The 18,782-nt window shown below is 44.4% G+C and overlaps 1 long non-coding RNA gene across 1 annotated transcript; it reads right to left on the bottom strand.

Annotated features, from left to right (window-relative positions):
* Positions 1-13,241: 13,241 nt before the first annotated feature.
* On the bottom strand, positions 13,242-17,818 carry LOC102555109 (uncharacterized). Its single transcript, XR_360979.5, has 2 exons — positions 17,186-17,818; positions 13,242-14,140 (listed from the first exon to the last, which is right to left on the bottom strand). It is a non-coding gene; the product is annotated as an uncharacterized LOC102555109 (long non-coding RNA).
* Between the last annotated feature and the right edge of the window lie 964 nt (positions 17,819-18,782).

The raw sequence follows: 18,782 nt of genomic DNA, 5'->3' as shown, positions 1-18,782 counted from the left end.
AGAAACCCTGGAGCCCTACATCCAGGATGTCTCACTCAGAGACACATAGATGGAGATCGATGCAATTAAGCAAGAGATTTATTGATCCAGTGCACTGGGGTCATCCTGCAATCAGGACAGAGATGACCCTGAAGAACAAAGGCACACATTTTTTTATACTTTCTCAGGGTATAGGCTTTAGGTTACAGCATGAGTTGGTTATTTCTCATTGGTGGGGCTTATTACCTTTTGAATTCATTGGTGGCAGCCTATTGTTCTTTGAATTCATTGGAGGCCCTTGGTGGGGAGACATCTCTGATATGCAGAATCGAGGGTGGAGGGTCCCACCCTTACTTCCTGAATAGGGTGTTTACTCAGCAAATTCTTGTAAAGCTCCCTGACCTCAAGCTTATCGGGAAGTCCCAGTCACCTGATGTTTTCTGAGATAGTTTTGTCTGCTTGGTTCCCACATTCCACATTCCCAGACAATGCAAGGAACTTGGAAAATTTTCTCTAAGGGAATGAAGTGCTAGAGACTGATGTATACTGTATCCAACAGAACATTAAGGTCCATTCCATATGCTAGGATTTCTTTGTTGTTATTCATTTTTATTTGCTTAGAACTATAGTTTTAATATGTTCTACCAGCTAGTGACCAAGCCAGCTCAGTCAGTCAACAGGTTCTCCAGGGCAGGAGGGAGGATTAAAAATTAAAAAAAAAAAAGGCAATTAGACAGCACTGTATCACAACCCCAGCCAGTTCTGAGGCTGAAGTGGGTTTAATATTTTCTAGCCTGCTTTTATACCACTTAAGTACATGCAAAATAATAAGATCAGTTCTGGGACAAGGAACAAGCAAGGCAATAATTAAGAGCCTGTAAATACCTTTCGAGGGGCAAGTCAGGATCACTAAGACAAAAGGAATACCACACATGCCTCAGCTGAGTTTACTCTGAGCTTTGCATTAATTCAAATATGAATGTTCTTAACTTGGGCCTATTTCCTGAGTCCAAAGTCAGATTACTCCTCGAGTTTACTTCCTGGCCTGAGGTCAAATTCCTGCCAAGTGTCTAGAAGCAAGCAGTCCCCAAAGGCTCTCTACAAGCTAGCTTTGAATACAAGAGCTCAATTGCTAAATCAGTCTCTTTAATCAGCATCCTAAGAATCTAGAACTATAGACACAACCTCTAAATATGGGTTATCATTTATTTTGTTATTTTATATTGTTCTGTATACATCGCAAACTATTCAACACTATTGCTACTGTTTTATATGGTCAATATTCAGCTAAATTTACCACAAATGCACATTATTCTTGTTCTTTTGAAAAATATTTATTTATTACATATAAGTACATTGTAGCTATCTTCAGACACACAAGAAAAGGGCATCAGATCTCATTACAGATGGTTATTAGTCACCATGTGGCTGCTGGGATTTGAACTCAGGATCTCTGGAAGAGCAGTCAGTGCTCTTAACCACTGAGCCATCTCTCCAGCCCTAATATATATATTTTTTAATTTCATCTTTTCTATTCTGACGTTCCTGTGCAGAAAGACATTTCCTCAGAGTGGTTTAAAGGCAAAGTCTACTTCCACCAATGCTCTTAGCTTTTTTTTTTCTTTTTAAACATATCTTGAAAGGTATTTTTCCCAAATATGAATAAGTTGAAGTTGATTTGGAGTTTGCGTTTCCTGACACATTGGAGGAACTGTTTGTAGCATGGCTTCTAGGGCTCCTGTGGCTGTGTGTTGTTAGTGTAGCTGCCTTGTATGATTCAACTTGCTTGGTTGTGTTGATGATCCTTGTCCTAAGACCTCTGCAGCTAATGCTTTCTTCTGTTTTCTTTCTAGGCCAGAGTTGTTTTGTTTCCTGTGTAGGGTTTAGAGTGTGCACTGATGTCATTTATCTGGTTTGAAATCAACATTTTGAGAGTTAGCTTTTTTTTCTCCTTGTGTATTTGTATGGGGGGCATATGTATGTGTTGGTGAGGGTGTATACCTGTGTAGAAGTGGATTTGTCTCTACGTGTGTGCGTGTATGCTTGTGGGTGTGCACACAATGCATTCATGTGTGTTAGAGGCCACAGCTCACCGATTCACCATATAGTTTGAACATTGTCTCTTACTGCATCTGCCTGCACCTAGTGATTGGCAAGGCTAGTTGGCCAATTGTCTCCTGGGATAGCCTTGTCTCTGTCCTTCCTTAATACACATGCTTAAGTTACACATGAACCTCTCTACACAGGGTTTTTATGTGTACGCTAGTGATCCAAATTTAGGTCTTCATGACTGCAGCAGAGAGAATTCACTGACTGAGCCATCTTCCTGGCCTAAAAGTTTGCTCTTTATATGTTATTCTGTCGATGCCCCATGCCCACACTGACACGGTACCAAGAATCGGGCGAAAGCCTGTGGGATTAAAGAAACACACACACACACACACACACACACACACACACACACACACACACACACATGTCCCTGCCAGCGGGGATCCAGGGTTCCGAAGGGGCACTACCCTTGGGCCTAATGGGGGGCGAGAGAAGAAGGAGACCAAGCAAGATTCTATTGTCAAGGTCTCATTTATTGGGATGAACGTTACAGCTTTTAAGGCTTTCAGGTAGGGGGAGTGACCTTTGTGAAACATGAAGGAGGGGGAGATGAGGGTATAGGCAGTGATAGCTGGAGGCAAAGAGGTCAGGCAATGAGGTCAGGTGGTGGAGACACCGGGTGTAGACAACTGATCTACAACTTATCACTGGGAGGAGATAACTGATTTTTGCTTAGGCTGAAGCATCCTGTGAATGTTATCTTCCTGCACCCCAATGGCTAGGAATGAACTTATGCTGTAACACACCGTTCTGTGTGTTTATTCGGGAAGAAACTGGGCAGAGGAGCATTTGACCGGCCTGTATGTTTAAACAGGCTGTAGCCACCTCTGTCTTAGGATCGACCTCTCGAACCCCAGCCTTATCTGTTATAGGATCACCTTGTCACCCCCAAGGCACCATGTCTTAGATTGGTCAAGGGTCAGAGGAAGTTGCCCATCGCTGAGGAAAGCTACATTGGATCATCTTCTCATTCCCCTTATTTGAGCCCAGGGGCGAAAGAGCAGGGGCCAGATGGCATTAATTTAAGAGATTGTGGAAGTTGAGCCTCTCCCGATAAGTAGTGGGCACCTCATCTGGTTCTCCTCAGCTTCTATGGCCATACCACCAACGGCCGTAGTCAAGCAACTCCTGTAATAAAATTTAGAATTCCCAATTGTTAGCAACTACTCCAGAAAGTTCACCCACTCTGCTATTGCCTAACAATAGATTGGGGGAGGGTAACTCCAGACACTGCAGACACAATGGCTGCAGCAGTAATGGCTGCTACAATAGCAGCGAAAATGACAGTTCAGGATTAGTTATTCTTCTCTGGAACAACCAGCAGGCAATGGAACCATGTCTGAGATCTGCAGAACCAGGGCAGAGTTCCCCAGTCCACAGCAGCTTCATGCAGATGGCATTCCTGTGAAGCTACAGACTGCAAAATGACAATACCAGTTAAGGCAGCAAGAGTCACCAGGGGACTGAGGGGGGCAGGGGTAACAGCTGGAGTCCAGTCTTCTCCAGGGAGCAGCAGTGCACAGAGGGCGGTGGGACGGGACACAATGACTGCAGCAACGCCAAAATCTCTGTGATGACAAAAGATGAGGGGGTATCCTCCATCTTCCTCCAAGTGCACAGGAATGACTCCAGGGACCCGAACCAGGAGAGCTGAATCTTCATGCTCCCAGGATCAGCATGTCTCACTAGCCACTCAGGCAGCTGGCACACTCCTGTAGCATCCTGTAGAAAAAACACAAAGATTCCCTCTTTCCCATAAAAATACCTGGATAGGATCATGTCAATATATGGATCTTTCTATTTCACCTAGGCAGAAGTATGCCTAGTTGTAGGATGCCATAAACTCAGAGTGTTCCTTGGCATACAAATCTTAAAATTGAAATAAAAGGAGCGTTATTTAGCATACAGTGATAACTCCCCTTTTTATTTATTAAGATATAGTTAAGATATTATTTATTAAGTCCTCGAGGATTAAATTGAGGATACTGAGCACTTGTATTTATAAATCGACTTTTATACCAAATTATTGTTTCCAGCATTATTGTTTTGGTGATATAAAGAATGAGATTGTTTGACTAATTGTTCCTATGTAAGGCCTATAATCTGCCTGGTATCATTGTCCTCCCTTGCTAAGGGGTCCAGGCAATCCAGTTTGAGCTCTTAAATGGCCTATAAAGGAACAGTACTTAGTGCTCTTAACCACTAAGCCATCTCTCCAGCACCTCACCAGCTTTATTTACCTAAACATAAGCATTAAGTAGAAATGCCAAATCCTGTAAACAAGGTCCAGACTTAGCTTTACTTAGAAATCCCTGAGTTGGCAGGGTGAGGCTGGGCGTTGAGAGTAAGCAAATGGAGTCTTCCTCTTTTCGTGAGGGTGTGTTATCAACTCCATTACCATTTTTAAAGAGCTGGGTCTATGGTTTTGTTTAGTTGTCTGAGCCAGAGGACTGAAAGGACAGTGAGTTGTCAGACATTTACACTGAAATCATCACTCACTGATTTTATGTAGGAAACTTGTCTCTAATAAAGCATTAAGTAATTGTAAAATTTAAGGGTTAGTAGTATCTAAAAGAAAACTTTTTAATCAACTGTAAACCATAAGCCACACATTGGCTATCAGTATATGAATTGAAAGCTTGATTTTTTTTAAACATTTTAAAAACTGGCTAATAATAACATAATTTAATAATCTGTGCTGAAGCAGGGGAAACTCAAGAGAATAAACAAGTGATCCAATCATACATGTAGCCTTTTCATTAGACGAACCACCTATAAATACAGAAAGCTCATTTCCTATGGGTTGCATGCACAAATTTACAGGAAATACAAAAGCATGCATAGAGTAAAATTATCAACTTTGCCTGAAAAATTTGTATATATGATAAGCCAAATATCAGTATTTTGTAATAACCAATTTAATTGCTGTTTGGAATAAGATATGTTTTACCAGGTTTTTTTTTTTTAAATACTTTCAAGACTCTAGCCTACAATTCTGTATTAACACAACTGAAGCTTTATCTCCAATGAGGATAACAAAGGCCTAAGTCCTCTGGTAAGGTGAGGTACTTAGCCAATTAACATATCCTTAGAAGCTTAAAATTAGTTTTAAATATTAAAAATGAATATTGAATCTTTTCTGGAGCAATAGCTACTCTCTAAATATTAAAGATCATTTTGAGAGCAAAGGTTTGTAGTAAAAATTTCCATATAAACAAACTGCATCAATCCTTCGTAAATCCTGTAACAATCTCTACCTGTTTGATTTTTTTCTCAATTATAAATAAGTTTGAGTTAGTCAATGCAACACTGGCAATCCTTAATCACAATCCTTAAGTTCTCCTTGTAACACCAGAGCACAACCACAACTTTGGGAAGTCACCTGAGTTCTGAGTACATGACTAGGCAGCTGTCCTTGGGGCAGTGGAATTAGCATCAAAATACAGGTAATTTCAGGGCAAACCACAACTTTGGAGAGCAAAACTCAACCTCCAACAAACGAACTAGTCTCCAAAATCCAGTCTCCAAAATGCCGAGTCTATCCTTCATGCTACAAAGTTTGACTGCCAATTCCTACATATGAACGCACGATGGTACGGTCTCCGATACCTCAACAAAGAGACATTGCCCTAAATTCTTTTAGAAGCCTGGTTTCTAGAATCTGTCCATAAAAATATTATCTCAGTTTAGACATATTTCCCTAGGTTGGCTCATGCCACATGTTGTCTAGAATGACTCTATACAAATTACCAGTTTTATGTCAACTTTTTGTTACCGATGTTATAATTTTTTAACCATATCCAATAACTTAAAAGCCAATAATCCATGACCAAGGCATGTAGAGCATATTTATACATTTAGAGCCAGTCAGAAACAAAATTGAAGTGGCTACACATGTCTTTAATATTTAGACCAAGCACCATTTTTACTTTTCTAGCTGTGATTTTAAGAGAAGCACCTTGTCACCTGCTAAGTCTAATAATAAGTCAGGGATTTTTCTAAGAGAAACAGCCATCAGCTCCTGCATCACAGAAGCTGAGGAGCTGCTGGCGACTTTAAGATCAGCTCCTGTAGACGCTCCGCCCCTGGGCAGCTTCTCCAGCTGACCTAGGCTCCTAGCTACAGGTACAGGGCTCCAAAGGTGGATTGAAACTGTTTTTATTCATTTGTTCCCTTTTTTTGAAACGAATTAAAACCAAATCAAGGTGTGAACGACCGGCAGATAAAGTTTTTACCATTTTTTCTTTTGAACATGAAACATAAAACATTTAAACAATGAGAAACAAAAACCACAGACATAAACTGACAGACATGGACAGCTTGATGTACCAAGGACAGACAATAGACATAGAGGGGAAAAACTAGATGGTGTCCCACTGAAGGGACCCAGATATCCTACCTATGGAACCCAGAACCAGAAATAAGCATTTCTCCAATAGGAGCCAGCAGAGAGGCAGGATGTCTCCTGCCTTTCTTCTGTTCCTAGGAGAGCTCTGAAAGTTTTTCTCTTTCTCCAAAGCATCCATGGAGAGTTCAGGAGGAGTGTTTTTCCCAAACCCATTCTCTCTCATGTCTAGGGTGTAAACTATCTCTAATCAGGGTCCAAAGACTAAAACATAAGTCTAAAAGAACGCATACACAAAAACACTTTACCATTACCTTGTCCCTTTTTTACTACAAGTTTTACTTACGCTAGCCCAAATCATCAAGGCCTTTTCTAGCCCATCTTACCTCAATAACTGAAAAATGCTGCGGACACTGGGTCACCGGCTTTCAAGAGTTTATTAATGTCTTGACCCACCTTATTCCAAGTAAGGGGGTGTATATCAGGGCCGATTAAAACTAGCCAAGGACATTTTTCATAAACAAAACAAAAAAATTTGATTAAATCCTTTTTCTTAACTCTTTTCTATCTCCCTGAGTGAGCGCTTGATCTCTCCTATGAATCAAGCCTCCTTAGACAATACCTTCTCCATGGCGATGGGATGACACTTATTCGACTGGTCTTACTTCCCTCTCCAGCGATGCACAAGCGATGCAGCCTGAAGAGTCCTCAATCTCTCCGTGGATCTCCTGTCTCCATCATCCGGTAGTTGGCTGTACTTCAGGGTCCCTGTTCGGGTGCCACTTGCCCCCGCCAGCGGGGAGCCAGTTATTCACGGTTCCGAAGGGGCACTACCCTTGGGCCTAATGGGGGGCGAGAGAAGAAGGAGACCAAGCAAGATTCTATTGTCAAGGTCTCATTTATTGGGATGAACGTTACAGCTTTTAAGGCTTTCAGGTAGGGGGAGTGACCTTTGTGAAACATGAAGGAGGTGGAGATGAGGGTATAGGCAGTGATAGCTGGAGGCAAAGAGGTCAGGCAATGAGGTCAGGTGGTGGAGACACTGGGTGTAGACTGAGGAGATAACTGATTTTTGCTTAGGCTGAAGCATCCCGTGAATGTTATCTTCCTGTGCCATAAATTCATGGGAGAGGCTCTTAGAGGAGTATGTGTGGCCAAGAGTCACGTAGCCACTTTGAGCTAAACAGTCACAAAACAGCCAGGCCCAAATCCAATAGGGCTCACTACATCTCCCCCATTATTCTTTTAAAAAAGACCATTAGGTGGAAGTAGTGGCACGCCTGTAGTCCCAGCTACTCAGGAGGCTGAGACAGAAGGATCGCTTGAGTCCAGGAGTTCTGGGTTGTAGTGCAATATGCCGGTCAGGTGTCTGCACTAAGTTCGGCATCAATATGGTGACCTCCCGGGATCGGGGAGACCACCAGGTTGCCTAAGGGTGGGGGATTAGCTCAGTGGTAGAGCTCTTGCCTAGCAAATGCAAGGCTCTGGGTTCAGTCCTCAGCTCCAAAAAAAAAAAAAAAAAAAAAAAAAAAAAAGAACCAGAAAGAATAACTGTTTCTGGCCTCAGCTCAATGCCCATCCCAGCCTTCCAAAGCCAACCTTAATTGGCCGGGAAATTCCCTTCCTCTTCTGGCTTGACATGAATAACCTGTGTGTGTGTGTGCTTCTTTAATCCCACAGGCTTTCACCCGGTACCATGTCGGTGTGGGCATGGGGCATCGACATTATTCTATTCTGTTACCCCTACCTATCTCCTCTCTTATGCATCTTCATCATCGTGTGTGTGTGTGTGTGTGTGTGTGTGTGTGTGTTTTGAAATAGTGTTTCTTTGTGTAAGCCTGGCAGTCCCGGAACTCATTCAGTAGACAAGGCTAGCCTCAATCATAGAGGCTGTCTCTGCTTCTGCCTCCTGACTGCTGGGATTAACACTGCCTGGTTTGAGCCTCTTTTGAGTAGTTTATCCTTCCTTCTGTATTCTCCATACTTACTTTTGACTTTGGAGTTTTATTGACTATATTTGACTTTCTAGAAAAACTAAAACCAGCTAATTACCTAATCATTTTATTGGTTTCCTCATCAGACTTTAAAACCCACAGATTCTTTCTCTTGTTTTCTAAATTTTTCTATGGAAATAATTTATATGTTCAAACTCTGTGCAGTTGGTTTTCATCCAGACATGAAGTGTAGTTTATAAGTTTGCAACTGCCTGCTAAAGTATCTGACCTTGGCTTTCATCAATATTATCTTCACAAACTGTTGTTCTCCGGTTTGTATGGGGGGGCAGCAACATTTAGAGCCTTCCACTGTTGTCATTCTCTCTTGCTTGTGCTGCTTTGTGTCTCTGTTGCCATGGCTGCCCATGCAAACAGTTATCTTTGATTATACTCTGGATGCTATACTTGTAAACAGATTGTAGTAATGGTTTGAGGCTTCAGGTTACCTTCCCTACCCCAGACAGACATGACTTTAGTTTGCATCAGCAGGTGCCCATGGAGAGCAGATCCAAATTTAGGGTTGGAAATTGGGTTTGTCCAAAGGCCGTAGCACAGCCGTGAACTTCTGATGTACTCTGCAGGTCATGTAAAAGAAGAGGAGGAAAATGGGAGCCCTACTCTTGGAAGAACAAACTGTTTCCCTTTGCATTAACAGTGACACAATCTGCCATTCAGTTCTCACTACTGTTAGGGTTTAAATCTTGGCTCCATGCCTGGACAAAGCACACCAAGCCAATATGGTTTCACGTGGAGAGGTTTAATGAGAAGAAGAGCAGAAGAAGAGAGGAAAAGAGGCTGGCCATGGGTATGTGGAGGAAAGGAGGGAACATGGGGGGAGAAGGGACAGGGGGAAGAGGGCAAAAGAGCAGAGAAGAGAAGAACATAGAGAGAGTAAGGGGGGAGGGGGACAAGCAGCCCCCTTTATAGTCAGACACAGCTGGCTGTTGCCAGGCAACTGTGGGGCAGAGCATATCTGGCTGTTCCCAGGTAGCTGTGGAGTTGGAGCTTAGACAGAATACCATCATTCCCCTGTTTTGGTTTAATTAAAAAAACAAAAATTAGAAAGGCGATGGTGGAGCAGGAATAGGGTCGTCGTGATCTTTGACTACTTCCTGCTTGGCTGTTTCCATGTTGTTCAGGGTCTGTGGAACCATCTGAGGACAGATCAGAAGGAACAGGTCCAATAGAAGCATCTGTGTCTGTGAGAGGATATTGGAGCATGTGAAGGTCACTTCTCTGGAGCTGTCCCAGGTGTAGTAAGCGCCTGGACTTGACAAGATGCTGGGACACACATATATATTTACTGTGTGTATTCTATTTGGTCCATGAGAGGTAGATTTGAGTGGGTTTCCTGTTTTTCCTGGATGACCTCTTGTAGTTTTCAAAATTCACTGGTTTTAAGACTGTCCTGCCCCCAAACTTGCCCGTGTTCCTCAGGAAGTAAATTACTAGTAAGGATCATATGTCAAGACAATGAAAAGTCTGAAGAGCAAAGGAGGGTGCGAGTACGTGTGCACAGATGTGCACAGCTGAGGCACTGGCCTGCGGGTGAGCACACTGGAAAAGACAGTGTGAAAACTGTTTTTCTGGAGGCTGTGGTGGGCCGAGCAAAGTCACAGACAGAAAGAGAGAGCTCTCTTGCACTCAGGTAGCAAGCAGAATACCTGGCGGGATGCAAGGGGTGGGGCCAGACTCGCTTTTCCTGCTGCTGCGAACCAGTGGCTGCAGCAGCAGGCAGAGCACAGACGCCCCACGCGAGAGAGTGTGCCAAGTGTAGGGGTCACACACTCGTGGAAAAGCAGGTCTCACAGACAGAATCCCTGGTGGACACAAGGGACAGGGCCAGACCTGCTTTTCACAGGGCGCGAACCAGGAGCTGCTGCAACGAGGAAAGGGGGAGGGGGGAGGCCTGGGGATGGGGCCAGACAGAGATATTATTTTCTGCTTAGTGTAAATAAGACCAAAACATCCCAGGAAGTGGGGACAGGTGGGGAAGACGGATAGACCCGTGGGTGAGACTGGGGATTATTAATTGCCCCTACCAGCGCTGGGGCTACATTTAGAGCTGGTGCTCCCGAGTCAGAGGGCAGTTTATCCAGGCCGACCTGGCATTTTAAACTAGAGGGAGGGAGAGAGAGAGAGAGAGAGAGAGAGAGAGAGAGAGAGAGAGAGAGAGAGAGAGAGAGAGAGAGAGAGAGAGAGAGAGAGAGAGAGAAGAAAATCTCACCCAAGGGAAAAGTTCCTAGAATGAGGGTCAGTAAAAGGATCCATTCCCCAGGGGCAACAACCCCAAGATCAAGAACGCTCTCCTGAGACCATATGTACATCATGGAAAGTCAAGCTCTGAGATAAAGAAAGCGCACAGAGGTTGAGGTCACTGCTCACCAGCATGTGCTTGAAGAGGGCACTCTCCTTGGCAGGCAGCTACAAGCAGGGCATCGCAGTGATGGGGAGGCTTGCTGGACTGAGCAGCCAGTACCCAGGACAGGACACAGGTTACCTCATTGGGATGGTGGAGGAAGCCCTGAGCCTCACAGCAGCCAGCAGGTGGTGGTGGTGATGGTGGTGATGGTGGTGGTCAGATGGTGTAGCAGAGGCCTAGAAGATGCAGCGATCCAATTCGGGCGGTGCTTGCCACAGCAATGGATGATGCAGTGGTGGATGTAATGGCAGGACGCAAGGGTGGGTCAAGGCGGCAGTCTCCGGTGGTGCGCGCAGAAGCGGCACACGGCTGCATTTCTTTTTGCCACACGCTCGTGCGCGTCTCCATCCCTCCCCACCTTGGCCCCACAGCTCCGCTTGAGTGGTGACAGGCAGCAGAAGCACGAGGTGGAAAAGGCCTATCCTTCGCACGTTAGTGATGGGGCGCCAGGCCCTATAGGCACGGGAGATCAATCTCCCCGTATGGGCCACCAATGTTAGGGTTTAAATCTTGGGCTGCTTCCCAGACAGAGCACACCAAGCTAACATGGTTCCATGTGGAAAGGTTTAATGAGAGAAGAAGAGTAGAAAGGGGGATAAATAAAGGAGGCCAGCCATGGGCACGTGGGGGGAAGGAGGGGGAATTAGGAGAGAAGGGACTGGGAAGGGGGCAAGAGAGCAGAGCAGAGCAAAGAGAGAGCAAGAGAGGAGTAAGAGAAGTAAGAGGAAGAGGAGGGGGCAAGCAGCCCCTTTTAAAGTGTCAGGCACAGCTGGCTGTTGCCAGGCAACTGTGGGGCAGAGCATACCTGGATGTTGCCAGGTAGCTGTGGGGGGTGGAGCTTAGACAGAATACCAACAATGACCTCCTCTGGACTGGCAAGTGCTGCTGAGACACAGTGACTGGATTTGCCCCTGAGTTTGCAGTTTCTCTTGAATCTTGCAGTAATTCTTTCTATGCTATCCCATTATTGACTGTGCATGCTTTTTGTGATGTTATAGTTGTCTTAGGGGCTGCATTCACTTACACACACACACACACACACACACACACACACACACACACGCACACGCGCACACACACACACATTGTATATGCACATATATAAATACTTATATATATACTTATAAGTATATACACATATTTATTTATATTTACATAATAACTGAATTAAAATGTAGTCTGTGATCTGTGACTTAAAATATGTTTAACCTTCAACAACTTACTTGTAGTTTCCTCACAGATAAAAGAGTTGAGCGGAGTTGCTTAAACACTTGGGATTTAGTTTCTGGATGAAACTATTTAGGATGAAAACAGTGGGTTTTACTGGAGGAATGTGCTACTCACCTTCCCATTACCATGGCAAGCACCTTAGATAGTAACCAGCCTATAAAGAGCAAAGGAAGATTCCATCTCAGTCTCAGATGCCTGCCCACGATCACAGGGTCTGGGTGGGAAAGTCGGATGGCAATGGCAAGGAGCAGGAAGGAAACCCAAACAGCTCACATGGAGACAGAACCAAAGAAAGAAGAGACTGGGCCATTCATCCCCCTCGGGAACACACTTTACAATGATCTGATGGCTTTTCTTGAGCCCCTCCACACCTTCCCACCTCTTAAAAGATTCACCAGTAACACTGTATTGGGGCAAAACTATTAAGACATGGGTCTTTGGAGAACATTCCAGATTCAAACTAAAGCCAGCACCCCAAAGGAAAGGCTGCAGAGGCCATGCCTGCTGCTTTTGTCTTTTCTGACACAGCTGGGAGAACCTGGATACAGAGGCAATGGTATTCAGGTTGGGGAAAAGGGAGAAGTAGGCCAGGCTGGCCTCAAACTCACAGAGGTTTTCCTAACTCTACCTCCCATGTGCTGTGTCCTGATCATTTTTTTTTAAAGATTTATTTATTTATCATATACAAGTACATTGTACCTGTCTTCAGATACACCAGAAGAGGGCATCAGATCCCATTACAGATGGTTTTGAGCCACCATGTGGTTGCTGGGAACTGAACTCAGGACCTCTGGAAGAGCAGTCGGTGCTCTTAACCACTGAGCCATCTCTCCAGCCCCCTGATCATTTTTAAAGGTTAAAATGCAGTACTGGTGAGTATAGTCTTTTATATAACATTTTGGCTGTTAATACAAAGGCTACTAATTCTTTTTAAATTTTGCATTAATATTTGCATAAATGAGCAAATGTTGATTGTACTCCGAGTGGCTTTTCAGACACACTTTTGGCGTGTGTGTGTGAATGTGTGTGTGTGTGTGTGTGTGTGTGTGTGTGTGTATGTGTGTGTAGAGGGTGTACGTGAGTGATGGTGCCTGCACTGACAAGGCACCGAGAGCCGGGTGTAAGCCTGTGGGGTTTAAGAAAAAACACCTACTGGTCATTGGTGTCACGAGAATACCAAATCTTTTGTTTTATTTACTCACGGAATATATACCCCAAGTTCACTGGGTGGAGAATTCCAGGAAGCACAGTGGGAAACCCGGCTTAAGCCCTCAGGAACAAAGACCGAAGAACAAAAGACAGGAACGGATTATTGCCCAGGTGTACCTCCCAGGTGTGTTGCTACAGGGCCAGGGCATTCCTTTGTTGGGAACAAAAGGCTTCTACAAACATCAGCAGGGCTTCAGCTGAGGTCAAACACTGCAGGGGACCCAGGAGGGTCCGACATGTGAGTAGGGTGTATGGGTGTATGGGTGTATGGGTGTGCATATTTGTGCATTTCTGAAGCCCAGAGAAGACGTCAAGTGTCTTACTCATACTCTTTGCCTCATTCCCTTAAAACAAGTTCTCCCACTGAATCTGCCTAGCCTGGTAGTCCACAAACCCAAGGGGTTCTCATAGCTCCCCTACACAGGGTTGGGGTTACAAGGGAGTATGAAGCTAGGCCTGGCATTTTTCATGGGTTCCAAACTCAGCTTCTCATGCTTGCACAGGAAGCTCTCTTCCTTTCTGGGCCATCCTTTCAGTCCTTATTTTTCTTGGATGAAGCCCCCAGGAGGTATCCTCTCATTAGAAAGACTATGAGATGAAGGTTCCACATGCATTCTTTGCTGTTTCTATGAATGGCCTGCATCTTGGTTGTGCCAGGAAAAGTCTGTGTCACTTCAGGAAGTTTCAGAATGTGAACTGCTAGGCACTTTCAGGAAGGAAATTGTAGGTTTTCTCTCCATACAGCCTGTTAGCAAGTTTCAGAGTGTGAGATGCTCCAGGTTTGTTCACTTCAGCATCCAGGATTTGAAACCTTGAATAAATGTCCTCAACAGAGTTGAAATGAAAAGTCTGAAGGAAAGAAATCATTCGTTATACAATTATTTGTTTTGAAGTTATAAAGTGATTCCTGGTGTCTACTTCCACCAAATTATTTTCTGTTGGATACTAAGTAGCTACGGCCTAATATTTTATTAACATATCATTGGCACAGCAAATAAAATGGAACCAGAAATGTACGGCTCAGTGAGAAATTATAATTCGACATGGCTTCTAAATAATTTTTAATAATTCCACAAATTTGAATGGTTAACATATTAAATATTTATATCTGATTTTTTTAAAAATGATTTAAACGAGGTCATGTTTCGATTCTGTGCCTTATACAAGTTTTGTAAAAATATTAAAAATCTCAGAAATAAACAGTGTAAGTAAGACTCAGTCTGAGACCCTAAAGTTGGGACTGATTTCTTTGGTTAGCTCACTAAGGTCCACAACTCATTCCCTTGCAAAATAACTTCCTTAAATTTATTCTGGCGAGAGTTTAATTCTTTGTCTGTTAGTTGTAAGTCAAGAGGCCTTTTATGTCTGTGTGAGATCTGGGCTTGGTTACTCACTTCTAAGACACAAAGGACAGGGGTTGGGGATTTAGCTCAGTGGTAGAGCGCTTGCCTAGCAAGTGCAAGGCCCTGGGTTCGGTCCCCAGCTCCGAAAAAAAAAAAAAAAAAAAAAAAAGACACAAAGGACAAAAAGTACACAGGGTCCAGTCTGTGCAACTCTCTGAGCTATGCTTGTTAGATTGCTACATGGACTGAAATGGGGAGGGAAAGGCTTTTACTGTTTCCTAAAGCTGTCAGCAGTTTTTACTGAAGGGCTATAGCCTTAACACTGAAGCAGATGTAACCTCTGAGAAGCACCTCACAGCAAGTGCAGAGTAGCCAGGCAGGTCACTTTGCCCTCTCCTGTCTAGACTTGTGAAGATGGCAGAATTCCCCTCAGAATTAAGGAACACCAAGAGCAGATGTTTCCTTCACACCCAGTAAGGAAGACGAGGCAGCTGTGGGCAGGGAGGCAAAGGTGACCTGCGGTTTCCCAGGGGTGGGCTGAGAGGATGTGGGTCTTGTCCAACAGGCCACAGGGGCTTTCCAATCTCTCCCCTGCAGAGTCCCAGCCAGTGAAATCAGACTGGAAAGAGGCACAACAGGACTAGCCCTGGGAAACAGATAGCTGTCTTTACCATAGCCCTACAAACAGGCACCACAGCGTGTCCCCATGTCTGTCATGCCTGAAGGTGACACTGTGTTACAGGCATGATTTATGAGTAGTGGTTGTCCATGCAAAAGGAAAACATGAAATAGCTCCGAGGAGGTGCAGGGCTTACAGGAAAGCTGTCAGATTTACTCATGGGAATGGGAGCACTAAATCCACAGGTATTGTCATTGCCTTTCTTCACTCCATGTCCCCAACTGAACAGAGACACTGCCCTATGCTCAGTTAAAGCCGGTAGTGAACACCTGGCTCTTCTTGAGGGGCTTTTTGGAAAGTCTGGCTGCACCACAAGTAACTACTGAATCCAGTTCAACATGGCTTAGAAAACACCAGATGAGCTGTGAGGCACAGCTGTTAGCATGGAGATGGGAGGGGGAGCTGGCCAGCTTTGCTTCTGCTAACCTTAGAGGGCTGGGCGCAGTGCTGCCTTTGGCCCCCAGAAAGACCATGGCCAAGGCAGAAGAAATGCTGAAGGGAGAGAAGAAGATGTTTCCTGTGGGGCTGCTTTCACTCAGGGTGTGGAACAGCTCCAAGGCGAACAGGCTGTTGGCTGAACTCAGCTGCTCCATGGTGAAGGCTGCAACAGGGGTGATTAGTATGGCCAGCTACAACACCATCACCAACACCTATCTCAACTTTGCTTCTCACTCCTAGAACCCTACAGTTTAGAATTCTTTCCCTGTCCTGTTTTTTGCAAGAGGGCAAGAATACTCCTTCCAGGCACAAAAGTTGGGCCAGACTTCAGCACTGACACAGGACCAGGTCCTAGGGTTCCTATGGTTCTAACCTTCCAGACAGGTGTGTCTGGATGCCTTGACACAGTGCTCACACTACAAAGCCTTCTGTCTGGAGTTCACACATCTTTCTCCCTGTGGGATGTCAAGTTCTAGTTCATCTGGGCAATGAATGGCCATTCAGAGCCTGACACACATGTGGCCCATATGTATGTATGTATATATATATATATATATATATATATATATATATATATATATATATATATAAACACCACCAAAACTAGTAGTTAAGATTGATGAAGCTAGAAAATGTATGCTGAAAGGGACCAGATATAGATCTCTCCTGAGAGACACATCCAGAGCATCATGTCCAATACAGAGGTCAATGCTAGCAGCAAACCACTGAACTGAGAATAGGACTCCCTTGGGAGGAATTAGAGGAAGTATTGAAAGAGTTGAAGGAGCTTGCAACCCCATAAAAGTAAAATACTAACCAACCAGAGCTTCCGGGGACTAAATCACTACCTAAAGACTATACATGGACTGACCCAAGGTTCCAACTGCATATTCAGCAGAGAATAGCCATGTTGGGGCACCAGGGGAAGGGGAAGCCTTTGGTCCTGCCAAGGTTGGACCCCCAGTGCAGGGGAATATGGGGGGAGGCAGTAAGGAGGATGTATAGGGGGAATACCCATATGGGGGAGGGGGAGAGGAGGGAATGGAGGCTTATGGACAGGAAACCAGGAAGAGGAATAACGTTTGAAATGTAAGTAAAGAAATATATCTAATAAAAAAATCTGGAAAAAATTTATTCACAAAATAAATGGACCATAGTTTGCTAACACATTAAAAAAGAAAGAAAGAAAGAAAGAGAGAAAGAAAGAAAGAAAGGAAGAAAGCAAGCAAGCAAGCAAGCACGGTGAGGGAAAGAAAAACTGTGGGTAGGATCACCTTCCTCCCTCTGGCCTGGGGCCCAGAGTAGGGTGCAGCTGGGGACCCACAGAGCATTTCCAGGTCACCTCTTAGGCGAGGGTGAGGTACCAGGAACATGCTGGCTCCTGGAGGAGGTGCCAGCCACCTCACTCCCTGCTATGCCCCCTGGGGACCTTACCTCTTGACCAGGACTGACTCCTCAGAGTCACTTGAAGCTGACCTAGGAGGAAGTGCTCAGAGCCAGCTGTTGCCTTTATAGTGTGCAGAAGGGGAGTGTCTTACTGGCAAGCCCAAGCTTGGAGGAGAGGCTTTTTCTCTGGTGAGTGTTTAAAACCTAGCTCTGAGGGCTGTCAAAATAAAAGCAGAAGATTGCAGGCACTCCCAAGGGGCCCTTGCTTTCCTCAGATCCAGGCCTTTACTTCTCTAAGCAGAGATCCAGTAACTTCCTCAGCTGCAAATGGCCAAGACGATAAATGTCCTATCTTCCAGGTCAAAGATTCCCTTTTGAGTTTTACTGAAACATTGCAAAATCAAGAGGAATCCTCCTTTTTCTGAGGTGTGTGGGTGTGGGTGGAGAAATATCTTTTTAGCCTCTTGGATAAGGTCCCAGACTGCCAGTTACAAGCAACATTCCTGACTGCTTTGCCTTTCAGGTTCCAAGGCTAGCTCAGGGACCACAGCAGGCTTGAGAGGCCTTCAAGCCACCATTCCTAACTATTAGACTAAAACTTTGGACACATCCCTTCCACATCAAACTAAAATTAGAATTGATTAGTCCAGGCCACGACATGGGTTGGTGTTTGTTAGACATGGGAACTAATGCAAAGAGAGGAGAAAGGAAGATGGGGAGATGGTTCAGCGTGTCTCCTGAGCACTCATGTTTTGGATATAACGCCCATGGTGAGGTATCAGAAGATAGAAACTTAGTGTGTGGTGTTTGGGAGGTGGGGAGCTTTGAGAAGTGATTAAGATAACACAAGGTTTTCAGGGTGAGGCACGAGACTATCGCCCTCATAACCACTAGGTGGCGCCACAGTTTTGAAGGACTATGACTCCAGGGCTTGTGGCTTTCCCAGGTTGCTTCTGTTCTTGATTTTACTTCATGTATTAAGCTCTGAAATCTTGGAGGAGGCCCTGCCTTCAGAAGTGGCACAAAATCTGCCTCCAAAGGACATACCTTTTGGTGGCTCCACCTCTGCCTCCACTGTCTGCTTTTATGAGCAGAGAAAGACCAGAAGAGAAGTACATGTGTTCCCAGTTTTTCCGTTTGCTTGTTCGGTTGGTTTTGATTTGTTCTGTGACGCCTTACACTTCCTGGGAAGGCTATTTTAGATGCCCAGCCTCGAATCTGGAGAATACATAGTTATACAGCCACGAGTCTTTTATTATAAGAATAAAATGGACATAGTCCTTTTTATATACAGAATACTTTCTTTTTTTTTTTTTTTTTTTTTCGGAGCTGGGGACCGAACCCAGGGCCTTGCGCTTGCTAGACAAGCGCTCTACCACTGAGCTAAATCCCCAACCCCGACAGAATAATTTCATCCCATGTCACACTCAACTTTATTTTAGTATTATCAAAATCAGATTTGAAGCTCAAAATATTATTCTTCCAATATGAAAAAGCTTAAGACAGAATTTCCTTTTTTTTATTTAAATTTATTTATTTATTATGTATACATCATACAGCTTTCTGCCTGCGTGTATTCCTGCAGGCCAGAAGAGGGCACCAGACCTGATTATAAGTGGTTGTGAGCCACCATGTGGTTGCTGGG

Source organism: Rattus norvegicus, chromosome 17 (assembly GCF_036323735.1).
Source record: "Rattus norvegicus strain BN/NHsdMcwi chromosome 17, GRCr8, whole genome shotgun sequence".
NCBI classification, from domain to species: Eukaryota; Metazoa; Chordata; class Mammalia; order Rodentia; family Muridae; genus Rattus; species Rattus norvegicus.
Note: the sequence above shows the minus strand (reverse complement) of the source record. Positions and strands in the feature narration are given on the sequence as shown.